This window comes from Carassius auratus, chromosome 4, assembly GCF_003368295.1.
Source record: "Carassius auratus strain Wakin chromosome 4, ASM336829v1, whole genome shotgun sequence".
NCBI classification, from domain to species: domain Eukaryota; kingdom Metazoa; phylum Chordata; class Actinopteri; order Cypriniformes; family Cyprinidae; genus Carassius; species Carassius auratus.
In genome coordinates this window covers 23,098,164-23,112,118 of record NC_039246.1, presented here as the reverse complement: position 1 = coordinate 23,112,118, position 13,955 = coordinate 23,098,164, and the positions used below count along the sequence as shown (strand labels likewise).

General features: G+C 35.6%; 1 long non-coding RNA gene across 1 annotated transcript in view; it reads left to right on the top strand.

The window, feature by feature from the left end:
* The window catches only part of LOC113063154 (uncharacterized), a 1,126-nt gene extending 317 nt beyond the window's left edge, over nucleotides 1–809 (top strand). Inside the window, exons 2-3 of the long non-coding RNA XR_003278638.1 lie at nucleotides 1–115; nucleotides 301–809. The exon at nucleotides 1–115 is cut by the window's left edge and continues 47 nt beyond it. This is a non-coding gene — a long non-coding RNA (uncharacterized LOC113063154). The remainder of the gene's footprint in view (nucleotides 116–300) is intronic.
* Nucleotides 810–13,955: the final 13,146 nt, after the last annotated feature.

The following is a 13,955-nucleotide window of genomic DNA, read 5'->3' as shown; positions in this document are numbered from 1 at the left end:
GGGTCTACAGGGAGATCAGCAGTATCAGTGTGTTTTGGAGGAAATTCAGTCCAAAGCTGTCATATGTAAGATTAAAGGAGAATCAGGAGCCGTCACAGCAGTGGAGTCACTCCGAGTAAGTGTGTTTTTGATATTTACATAAATGTAATACTGTCTCTCAATAGATTATGGGAGGGAGAATCTCATATTTTTTGCTTTGATAACTGCCCCACTAGTGCTACACTGTTAAATTTATCTTAGATCTTTGTCAACTTTATGAATTATTTTATGAGTAGAACATTTCTTTCATTATCATTTCAGGTCAACGTTGGAAATTTTTATACTTACCTAAGACAAGAAAGACCAAAGTATTTGGGATTTTTTTCTATAGCATTTTCTTTAGTATTCGTATTCTTTTGTCTTATCTTTTTGATTTTGTTATCAATTTTTCGGGCTTAACATAACTTCCAATCTTTTTTTCCTGTTCAGTGGCCACTCCAAATAAGATATATACAAACATGCAGCCTTTTTTAAGTGAAATTGTGTTGTAAAGTTAATTTTAAGTCAGAGTAAAATCTCTCATCCTTTGGCTGGTCAGAAATCTCCCGTCAGATCCAAACTGTAGAGCTGTTCTCCAGACAGCAGGTGGCGCTTTATACTCACATATTATGATACGCTGCAAAAACATTGCCATTCAAACACTGTAGTATAATTATTTTGCATTAGTAGGCTTTAATTGTATCTTTCTCATTGTTCTCTTGTTAATCTGAAAGTTTGATGTTATCGCTATACTGTAAAACAAAGTGTAATTAAATAAAGATTTTTTCCATGATCATAACAAAGGCCTATTCTGTTATAACGATAGTTACTTGATTTAACTCCGCTACTGCATTAACCCTTTCAGGCAAATCATTTTATTCAAAAATTACTGGCATGAAATATATATTTAATTATCAAAATAACTCCTAAATGCAGTTTAAATATATTTTATATCTAAATCTAATATAGAAAGCTTATCACAGTTCGGCAGAGAAACTACTTCTGCTCCAAAAGCTTGTTTGTGCTACTTTACCAGTGCCTATGCAACCATCACAATTTCACAAAATGGATATATTCCTTCTGAAAGAGTGATAAAAGAAAACAAACTGAGGACAGAACAAAGAAAAACACCTAACCTCAATGCCAGTTCTGAATCCAGCTATGGAACATGATTCATTTGGTTTCAGACATAATTTCTCTATTATTCTGCTAATAGAGTCACTGCAAATTACCTTTGAAAAGAAGAACTACTTCAGAGAACTCAATTTACTATAATTATTCTAGCAGAAAAGCATCACTAGAGCACTAGCCCACAAATACACAGAAACACATTCATGCAATTACAGCTCGTGCTTTGAGACACAATCCATCAGACAGTGATAAAAATAAAGGTATGGAGAGACTGTAATCACTATAGCAACAAGACGAACCACATTCCTGAGTTCTTCACTTGGAAGGATCAATAGCACATTATTCACTCCTTCTAATGTTCCAGGAAACCTGAAGCCTTTTCCAATAGGCAGAACCACTTCTTCTTAATCATGTATTTTTACACCGATCATTATTCTGAGGGGGTACATTTTTAGTTCACCATTAGTTTATATTAAGATGTAATTTATTCCTGTGATGGCATTTTCAGAGTCTTCTGTGTCACGTGATCCTTCAGAAATCATTCTAATATGCTGATTTGGTGTGCAGTTATTAATAATGGTTCTTATTATTATCAATGTTGAAAAGTTGTTTGCTCTTTAATATTTTTGTGGAAATGTTTATCTTTCAGAAAACTTTGAAAAATAGAATTTACAATAAATAGCATTTATTTGAAATTGAAGTGTTCTGTAACATTCTAAATGTTTTTACTGTCATATTTTATATTACGCAATAGAAGCATTCATTTCTTTCTTTCTTTTGTTTGTTTCTTTCTTTCTTTCTATCTTTCTTTCTTTCAAAATTTTACTTAAATTTACTTAAAATTTTAATCCCAAACTTTTGAATGGTGGTAAATCACAATTCTAAAAAATATATTAAACTGCACATCCATTTTAAACATTTATATTAATATTTTTATTGAGCTCCAAATCAGCATTTTAGAGTGATTTCTGAAAAATCATGTGACACTGAAGACTGGATAAATGGCTGCTGAAAATGTAGCTTTGTCGTGGCAGGAATTTTATATATTGCTAACTGATGCGTTTCTTTTGCTGATGTAAAAGCTTAATCAGTAAATTCATGTAATCATATATATATATATATATATATATATATGATTACATGAATTTACTGATTAAGCTTTTACATCAGCAAAAGAAACGCATCAGTTAGCAAGCCCTTCAAGGAACTCGAGCATCATTCACAGAAAAATCACTGCGCTCACACACACACACACACACACACACACACACAAACACTCCCCTCGATCACAGCGGTGAAAGAAGCAGTCCTGAACTCTCAGAAATTAACCCAGCTGAGGCTTTTGGGAAAAGGGCATCTGCTGCCAATAAGCCCTGGTTAATACTTGTTATCTGCACAAGCAGGGGTATATGGAGACTTCTCAGAATCCTCGTCTGAACCGCCCCTCACGGACACAGCACCACACACTGTCACCACGTCCCCGAGGACACCCGAGAGATTTATGTGCAGGAATAAATAGAAATACGGAGATATTTCTGAAACTTGAAAATATAAAAAAAAATAATAATATGTTTTATAAGCCTAACTAAACTGCGCTTAGGACGGCAGAGGACAAGGTGTTCTATTTTGTTGGAAAGACTGTGTTTGTTTTAACAAGCCTGTTTACCAAGAAAGAGATTTTATTAAAGTAATAATACTATTTGTAATACTAAGTCTACCATCACAAAGACTTCTGTTTCACTTCTAGTGTTTCTATACTGAGCAAATAATTTTTTTTATCTCCTGTCCTTAAAGCTAACTGTCATATTGTCACTATTTTGCATTTTTATTTGTTTATTACTTTGCAAATGCATTTGGCTGTTTTTCACATGGGAACTCCACACAATGTAGGTGATTTCTGCAGTGACATTTGTTCCACATTACAAGCAAATTCTGACACACAAACACACATCTCACTTGTCAATTCACGTCTCTTTTGTTTGTGTGTGTGTGTGTGTGTGTGTGTGTGTGTGTGTGTGTGTGTGTGTGTGTGTGTGTGTGTGTGTGTGTGAGTTAAGAGAGAGAGTTCACACAGGTGGCCTATTCACCCTCTGGCTAACATGACAGGTGACACTCTGTGCAAAGGTATTCTCTTCAACTCTTTATAACGCACGTCCTGATTTTGCCAAGTCCGATGTGTTCCTAGGTCAACATATTTTGTTGACCCTGGAACAACATTTTACTCCAAAAATATATTCTTAACCATATCCCTACACCTAAACCTAACCTTAACCATGAGTAATCCCTAAAATCAGAGGAAATGATAGATGAATGACACTGATGTACAAGCACCAAACACTGATTTTAAGCATAAACTTCACAAAATCTATAAACTGGTTCTTCAAATCTGATTGGTTAATCACAATGTTGTTCCAGGGTCAACAACGATGTTGTCCCAGGAACATGTCTCACTTGGTAAAATCAGGTTAGGCCTTTATAACACCCTTAAACAATCTGTGAGCAAACATTCTTGGAATTAAATGGCTCATTAGATATATAAAAACTTCTTTTTTCAAGTAATTTCCACAAATTTCGCCCCGAACGATACTGCAGTGCTTCTGTTAGGCTCAGTTCAAATGTTTAGCGTTAATTCCCTCTGCCTGACTAAATACAAGTGCCAAAAGCATGTAAAGACAGTAATCAGAGAGAGACTAAACTGCAAGGCAAACAAACCGGCTTCTCCAACACTAATTTAGACTCAATAAATCTCATGTGACGAAGTGCGCTGAAGCGAAAGACTGACAGAGTCTGAGAAACACAGACAGAAAGAGACAGTGGATCAGTTAAAAAAACACTGAACATTTTTGGAGAAAAATGACACATAACAATGGAATTGTATAAAATGTTATAAATTAGGAAAATAAATAATTTGCCATAAATTAGAAGGAAAAAAAAGATACATCACAGAAATCAGCAATTTGATCAATATTACAATCTCTTTCCACAAATATTTACATAAAATATAACCTGTTTCAGCCATTGCCGAAAAAAAGATTTCAAAATTAACAATTTTAACAATTCTTTGTTAAAATATATACAGTGCTAAGAAAAAGTTTGATAGTTTGGTATTATAGTCACCTACATAAAATAAAAATAAAAAAGCAAAACCGGTTTAGGTACTCATATCACACCCATTAAAATTCATATTTTAATCTGTTGCTATTTTAATCTAATTTATGCCATGTATTGTAATCTGGAGCATGTTGGTACAGGGCTTTTCTGAGAGATCTCTTAATGATTGAAATGGGCAGACATTCTCATTCAAGCCTTGTCTGTATTTAAGTATCATGTGCAGTGCATGCTGGAAGTCTTAGGACAATGTCATCAAGATGATAATGATAATAATACTATCACACCAAGATAGGTGCATTAGTACTGTCCCTGAGTTAGCAAGCATTCTGACAGAGAGAAGAAGGGAAGAGAAAGAGAGAGAGAGAGAGAGAGAGAGAGAGAGAGAGTATGCATCAGTAGGGGAGGAGCTGCTGATGGGTGATCCTACTTGTCTGGCGTTCTGCCACTTCGTTCTAATCACCACTTCCTAGAAATCCATTTCCTGGTGTGAGGAATTCTGGGAAGCCTGCTGTACTGTAGGTAATCCCAGAGAAATTCCTCTCATCTCCTTAGACCATGAAAGGAGACACTCTCCTGCCCTCACTCAGTGTGCACATCAGGGTTATGTGTTTGTGTGTGTGTGTGTGTGTGTGTGTGTGTGTGTGTGTGTGTGTGTGTGTGTGTGTGTGTGTGTGTGTGTGTGTGTGGTTGTGTTTGTGTGTGAGTGAGTGAGTGAGTGAGTGTGTGTGTGTGTGTTGTGGGTGTGTGCTGCTACCAGGAAAGCAGATGCCCTTCTGGGAACACATCTTTTGTTGCTGGTCGCCAGAAAAGTGTTTCAGGAGGAAAAAGAGAAATGGCTTTTTATTCATTATGCTCTATCTACGTGGTTCCAGTGGAGCACATTGATGCTGAGAGAGAGTAAGGAAGAGAAAAGCCATATCTAGCCACGACAACCAAACCTATTAGTGATGGAAAAGGAATAATGGTAGATTTAAAAAAAGAGTTCACCAAAAATTCTCTGTATGTTTTTTTTTTAATCGATCACAAAAGGAAAAATTTGGAATACTGTGCTAGTTGCTCTTTTTCACATCAGTGAATGGGGACTGCAGCTTTAAAGATTCAAAGGGGATGCAAAAAAGCTATATAAACATATCATAAAGTAAATATAAGCTGTTTTCTAAGCCAAGTCACTGGTTTTGTGAATTACATTAGCTGATTCATTAAAACGATTTGACTGAAAAGAATGACTTGTTCACAAATTAGACATTGCTGCTTTTCTCATTAATACTGTCATTAAATTATGACCCAAAGCTATCATGTTGACTACTTTCACAATGTTTTACAATGCTTTTCAATCCTTTTTTTTATATAACTATTTTTAATTCAATTACAGTATACATGGACTGCAGCTTTCAAACTTCAAAAGGGATGCAAGAGCAGCATAAAATCACCATAAATATAATATTCACGAGTTGTAGTCCTAGTCTTCTGTCATAAGCCATATGATAGTCAATCAATAAAGAGTTCTTGAAATTTAAGAAGAAGTTGTTAACATCCATTGTGAATCTTTTAAAATATTTTTGTCAAAAGAATGATTTGTTCACAAATTGCCTTTCCTCCATATTTTCAGGGAATAATAGTCCAAAGCTAGTGTATTGACTATTATCATAATAATTGCAACTGATGAAAGAACGTTTGATTTTTTCTCTCTTTAAGAAGTGTATGTTTGTGTGAGTGAAAGAAAAAGAGAGTGAATGACAGAGAGAGTGACACTGGTTAAACCATGAGGCGGTATATTAAAGATGTTATGTAAGTCTATCTACTCACACTCCGTGTTCACTCCGTTTCTGCTCCTTTGGGTTAAAAATAGCTACTAAAGGTAAACCGGCGTACATTATGATCAGTAAAATCGGGGCTGACCCACCGGTCTATAGAATCAATGCAGTGTTGATGCCTTCATCTCATATGCGAAAAGCCATGTGGATCTGCTCGCGTCAACATAAATATGTGGCTCAGGCCAGGCTCACTGAAATCTGTTTCTGGACATATGGTGCTTTATTATCAGCTTGTGTTGGTGTGTATGTGTGTGTGTGTTGCATATCTGAACATATGGGTGTGGGAACACAGCGTCCAGTTGTACTGAGATCAATGAAAATCTAATAAACAACTATCAATCACAGAACGCACAAACAGATAAAAAGAGCTGCTTTAAGATCTAGTTTCTGCTATTATTACATCTTACATATTATTAAAACATCTTTTTTTTTTTTTTTTACAGCATGAATATATATATATATATTTTATATTGATATGTAAATATTTCTCAATAATCAAGCCTAGTGTAACTCAACATGCCATATCTCAAATACGTGGATTTGCAAGATTGGAGCTGCTGTTAAATATGATTTACTATGTTGGATTACAGTATCCGAACAGCCATAATTGTAGGCCACTCTATAGACAAACAAAGAAACGGGCCGGATATGGACAGACACCTCTCAGCCATGTCATTTTGGGGCAAGTTAGTGGCCAAACTCACACACATTCACACAATAACCAGAGATGTTGTGGCTTTGGGTCTCAGTCTCGCGGGAATACACACCGTTCCCTAAACCAACACCCAGAGATCTGAATGGCCACATTGACCCCTAGCGTAAATGCTAAGTGTCTGTCTCGCACAAACACACACGCAGAGGATATGGACGTCGAGACCCCACCTGCTTATTACTGTGCAAGCAAAAACAACCACAGCTTAAGAATAACAGGACGTGAATTGAAGGGAGGGATCAGAATCTGAGAACACGACTGTAAGGAAACAAGGGAGGCTCCACTGTCTGGACCAACACGGGAAAAATATATTTTATTGAATATATTGAATTTAAATATATATAAAAAATTCAAACTAACAGAATGAGGGGGAAATTACTATTTAAAAAATCAGATTTACAATGCAGCTGATAATGTTTTTTAATTTTATTGTATATTTATTTATTTATTTGTTTGTTTTGTGAGCTGCATTTAAAAAAAAAATTGAGTCATAATCATGTTTGACAACATATACCTTGCCATCAATGCCAGGTAATTTCATATTTTAAAGACCCTAATAGGGTTTCTACAGCAGTCCTGGGTTGAGCAATTTTCTGTTTCATGATTAACAATCATTTAACAAATGCCACTTTTGGCAAAATGGCATTTTTGTTGTATCACACTGTTTATCAACATGATCAAATATTAATAATATTGTATAAAGTAAGTTCTGATCAAATAAATTCTGCCAAATATTAAATAAAATGTAAGTCTTGTAATTAGGCTGTTTATTTTTGTAAATGGTCATACCAGATCTTTTTTAACTTTATTCTTTTATGTATTTTAATCAACCCCGTGTCTGTATGAATTTCATATTTTTATGTATTTTTAAATATATTTATAGATTCTAGCATAAAATAATAAACATTATTACACCCACACAAAGACCATTAATGGCCACCCCAGTCAGGTCACATGATATAAAGTACAGGAGTAATGCTCACAGTATGATGAGATGTACTGCAGAGGACAAGGCCACTGACTGATAACGCTTACAAAATGCATAGTTTAGCATTACATCTATTGTATATAAGTAGTGCAGTATGCATTTCCGAGAAACATCTCTGTCATGTCATAGCCTCAAAACAATTCCTACAATGCACAGCTTATGTACAAATCTCAAGAGGATTATTTTCATGTTTAACTTGCCACACATGGCATAGCAGATGATTGCATAATACATTACAATCCCAGTGATTGTTTATCACTTTATATAGCGTATATATATACTGGACTGTATGTTAGGGAAGTCCTGGTTTGCTGTATATTGACATGCTTTATTGATGTTTTAGCTCTGATACTGATAGTGATTAAGCATTTTTGTTGATTAACAGAACTAATCACGACTGACCCTTATGACTCAATCTGGTATAGGAGAAACGGATTTTCCTGTTCTCTGCTTACAGACATGAACACATCCACAGTCTCTCCACACCTTCCAATCACATTGCCTTCTTTCACCACACAGTCTCACAAAGACACAAAATCCCCCTTTACCAGAGCTTTAAATGTCATTGAAACTGACATCTGTGCAAACACGGTGTGGCCTGAAACGCTACACTGCAGAACACAGGGGTGAGCTCATTTCCACGGTAATGCACGCAGTCAGATGACTGGGGAACTGCGGTCTAAAACTAAAGCTCAGGCACAATTCTTTGTTCTTGCATTCATTCACTGCAGCTGTTAGTCTAGCTTTAAGGCTATACGATGTAGTAGAGCAGCATAATGTTGAACAAGCTGTGTCTGATCTCACTGGCAGCCAGAAAGATTATAAGTAGCAGTGACGTAGCTTTTGTTGTTCTGTCCATTTAAAACAATATACAGTTGTGGTATCAGAGTTAATACCATAGCGGTTTTATATACAGTGCAGTGATGGGCTACTTGATATATTGGTACTCCAGTGTAGACGCTACTTCAAATAAATTTAACCACTTATTAAAGTACATGTCCTTATGCTTAGGGTAAGATGGCGGAAGATGATATTAAGAATAATGTGGATTTACTTTTAAATTGTAACCAATTTAGACACAAGTTTAGCATATTCAGGATAACTATGCATCAGCCCATTGTTAAATAAATAGTGGTTATAACACAAAATGTCAAATATTAATAAAGGGGTAAGATGGCCTCCTTCTGGGCTAAGAAGCTTGTCCAAATAAACTTTTATAAAATGTATAAATTAATTTTGATATAACTCTATTATTAGATTTATAGATGTTTAAAGTAACATTAGCAATACTAGATCAGATACTGTATTTAAAATTTCATATTAACAATTTAGTTGAATAATTTAATACCTGGTGACAGGCAAAGCAGAATCCCAGTAAAAGTTTTCATAATTTTATGATTTGCAGTTGTATTTACATATTTAACAGACCATATTTTAATTGAAGATTAAATATTGTAGCAACTGTAGCAACACTGTGAATGCAAATGTTATGATGTCACTAAATTAACCTATAGCTAAGTTTTAATTAAAGGGAATATTCCCGAAATGTATAAGTAATTTATTGAAATATTCAATAACACAAATAATTATATATTTAAATAATAATAAAAATAATAAATAATTAAAAATAATAACATTTTTAAAAAAGTACAAATAATTAAAAATAATAAATAACATGTAACAACATGCTCTGAAGCAGAAACCTAGCATAACCTATAACTTTTACTCCAAAAACATGTGTCCACAACATCCCTCATTAACAGACAGACAAAAACTTCAATTCAACAATACATGGTCATAGATCATTACTTTACTTTCCAGAGATTCAAAATTAGATCAGTTAACCGGAATACTGTTTTGACTGACATAATTTAATAAATGTTGATAGGTGAAATGATAAAATCTAAAATAGCCAGTCAAAAGTGCTGAAATAAGAATGTGTGCCATCTATGATCAAGAAAAAAAGTCTACTCATCTAATAATATCTGCTGTATGTATATTAACAATTACTTAATTTACTTAATTTTACCGACTCATGAGTTTCAGGACTCATGACGGTATTGTTGGCAACCCTGTGCTATGTAAATGTAATCATACCATGTTCACTTATATGCTTATCGAGAGTCATGTTTCGTGTGTTTCAGTTGTATTTTTGTAACTCACAGAGACGGAGTGTCATCCAAAGAAGGTTCTAGATGCAGTTTCTGTCTTCAAGTGAAGCTGCCCCATCAGTTTTCGGGCTAAATTAGGCACTTTAAAGCCACTTTCTGTTAATTAAAATTTGTTATGTTGGCTAGCCTCCTTGTTACTCTTGCGCCTTTTCAAAGATACAATTCATCATATCACAAATTTTAAAATAAACAATCCTACAAAACCTGCAGTTGTTCCTGTTCTTTTAATTAAGCGACCTTTAGCACTCATCTTTATGCTTGATTCATGAATAGACCATTAAGCCTACAAACACAGGATCAGGAAACAATTAAAGAGGTGTCAGGATTTGAAGGTGTGGGGCTGTGATGGTTTGCTCTGATAAAGTCTCCCCTGTGCATTTACTGTACACAGTTGACTAGAGAAGGATGATGCACAGGTTTAAATGTTCTTCCTGATCCTGATTTATCTCACATGACCTCCGATGCCTTCACTAGGACATGCTCAGAGTCCTTACTTTAACCTTCAGCACTTCCACATATTCATTTTCACACATTCACGTCAAGGGCTTTGTGAATGACTAAATACTGCTTTCTAAAACCGGTGAAAAAAGAGCAGTGTTTTTATCTTGTGTTGATGTGTTTTCTATTGAAACAAGAAGTTTGGGTCGGGTATTGAAACTCCTTTTTTAAGTAGTCTATAGCCTGTAGTTTCCATCACAGATGTAATCCATGATTGGTTCACCATGATTGTGTATGGTATCAAGAGGAAGGATGTTGTCATTCTCAAGGGTACTTGATTTGGACAAAAGTTTATATGCTTCCCCATTAATGCTTACTTTTACAGATAAATTTTTATAAGCTAAATGTCAGATTTGTATATAGCCTGATTTCACCTCACAGTAAATAAATAAACCCTTTGCAACTTTGTTTCTCAAATTAACTTATTTAATAATTTCTTGTATATTTGCTATTTTTTGTCTTATAATAGTGACGCAGCCACGAGGTTGACTTTTTTCTCATAACTGCGACTTTAAATCTCAGAATGTAACTTTATATATCATATTTGTTACATTATATATCACATATGGTGCCTTAGTTTCTTGTCATTACAGTATGTCTCACAAAGTGACTTCATATTCCCAGTGTGATTTGGATTGTATGTGTGTCTGCAACTTTGTTTCTCAGAGTTGTGGTTTTACAAAAATCTCACAAATTTTACAAAATGCCTTTGCATCTCACAACAATTGTGGCTTCATATTTCACGAATGCAACTTTGTTTCTCGTAACTGCAATTTTGGGAGGGGTACACCCAACTAATCTTCCAATTTATATCCAAGTAGAAATACAACCTCTTACCACTTCCGTTGTCAGTTCTTTTCGGCATCCCTCCTCCTCCCCATCTCCTCCTTTTATGATTTTTTTTTTTTTTTATCTTTCTGTCTATAGGGGGCTATTGGAGCTTGAGTAAAATAGTCTCTCTGAGCCCTCCATTACAGATATCAAGCCAAATCTGTTCACCACTAAAGCTAAGATTATATGGGCACACGAACTTGTGAAAATGTCTACAAAGTATCTCAAAGTATCTATATGACAGTATCTCACAAAATAACTTTACATCTCACAATTGACTATAAATATGCCTTTGTTTCTCATAACTGCAACTTTTGTATTTCACAAAATTACTTTTTTGAACTCAGTTGAACTCAATTGTAGCTTTTATGACTTTTGTCACTATTGATATCTTTACAGTTTATTTTACAAGTCACATTATAAAGTGGCTTTATCTCTTGTACTTGAAACTGCAACTTTTATATCTCAAAAGTGTGACTTATCACTTTTGACTACATCTATATCCAGGCTTTATTCAAACTTTATCTCACAATGTTTTATTATCCTAAGACCTTCCTGTAGCTCAAACGATAGAACATGGCACTATAAATCCAAGGTCATGGGTTTGATTCCCAGGTAACGCAAAAAGTGATAAAAATTGTACCTTGAATGCAGTGAAAGTTGCTTTGGATAAAAGTGTCTGCCAAATACATAAATGTACTGTAAATGTAGACAGCAATGGACTTCCTTAAAGCATATATATGACCTCAAGGCTTACTTACATGCACTACACTTTTCACTCTCAGCTGTCCTGAGGGATTTCATAAAGCTACTACCTCGATTAACACACATCTTGTTCCAGCAGGTAAGGAAAACCACCAGCGACTGGTAAATAATTACAGCTAATTATCACTCATGTCAAAAAATCAGTTAAACTCCTAACGGTATTCAAATCATAATGCAGGATAATGATAATTGCATTTTATGTCATAACTCAGCATCAGGGAAAAAAATAATTCCTGTCTTAGCCTTGCTATCCAGACATTCATTTGCAGAAACCCAAAAGAGGAACAGATCCGCAGACCAACCCATCAAGAGCCCACAGGGTATAGAATGCCACACCATCCAAATCCGGTTCCCATGACAACCTGAGCCGAAAAGCCCGCCACATCATTTACAGCAACCCTCAAGTATATATTTCCTCCTGAGTTCAGGGAAGGCGGGTGACCACCGCCATAATTCAATGGAGGAAGACATATCGCTCGCTGAAGAGCTGCTTTAACGTTTTGCCTTCAGCAACCTTTAAATCTAGAACAAACACGCTGTAAGCCCATGGAGGCATTTTTATCTGCTTTAACGGGCCCTGATGCGTTTTTTGGCACCACATGTGAATTTTCTGAACCACTGGACCGCACACACATCATTTTATGGGTATGAATTCAACCGTCCCAACTGAAGGCTGCGATTACAATACCCCTGCACTTTTCTGAGAAACACCGTAACTGCTGAATTTCAAACGCTTCCCTGGAATTAGGGAACTGAGGACAGAAGGCCTGTGTCAGAAAGCACATGTAGCGAGACTATAGTCAGTTATACAGAAAATAAAACGCCACAGGGGATGTATGTAGATTTCTTTATCAATCTTTCTCATCAGATGATGAACATTCATCACAAACCATCAGTTTAACACCACAAAAAAGTCGACTGTGATTTCTTAGACATCACAATATTGGATCAACTCAGGGACAATGGGGCTGTTGATGGCCATTGATATTTAACTACTAGGTAAGTCAATTATACATCAGTGTAAACTCTTTGACGCTCAGATTCTAGGAAAGCATTCAAAGTCTCATAACATGGCATCTGGGAGACAAAGCTGAAAACAAAAACGTGTCAATGACAAACGCGGAGGGAACTGACAATCGCAGGAGAAACTGACGCGTACAAATGTTTACAAATGATGGCACGTATTACACACACACACACACACACACACACTCTGATTAATAAGTGAGAGATTAGGAAATAACCTGTGTCATATTACAAACACCTGATCTGTAAATATTGAGTACGCTTTGAGTAAACAGCACTGAATAAAAACAGCAAGTGACAGATGGAGAGAAAAACAACAGAGAGCAGACCAGAGATATTATGCTGAAATAGTATCTCAACAAACTGGCATACAAGTGTCATTTTTATTTTTCAAATGTTTCAATTCTTGTATATAATCATTCTACATGCATTTGAGCTCGTAGTAACTTTTACTTAAATATAAGTGAACTTTATTAAACCATTAAGTACCACTTTTGTCAGCTCGTGACTAGTAAACTCCTCATTTGCTGCTTAAGGTTTAGTTTAGGTATTGGGGAGGACAAGGGATGTATACTATGGTCTTGAAGAATATGTAGTGAGTGACGTGACATTCAGCCAAGTATGGTGACCCATACTCTGAATTTGTGCTCTGCATTTAACCTATCCGAAGTGCACACACACAGAGCAGTGAACACACACACACACACACACACTCTGTGAGCACACACCCAGAGCACTGGGCAGCCATTTATGCTGCGGCGCCCAGGGAGCAGTTGGGGGTTCGATGCCTTGCTCAAGTCGTGGTATTGAAGTTGGAGAGAGAACTGTGCATGCACAGGGAAGAAACTAATAAACATACTAAAAGTACTAATAAACGGACAATATGCATG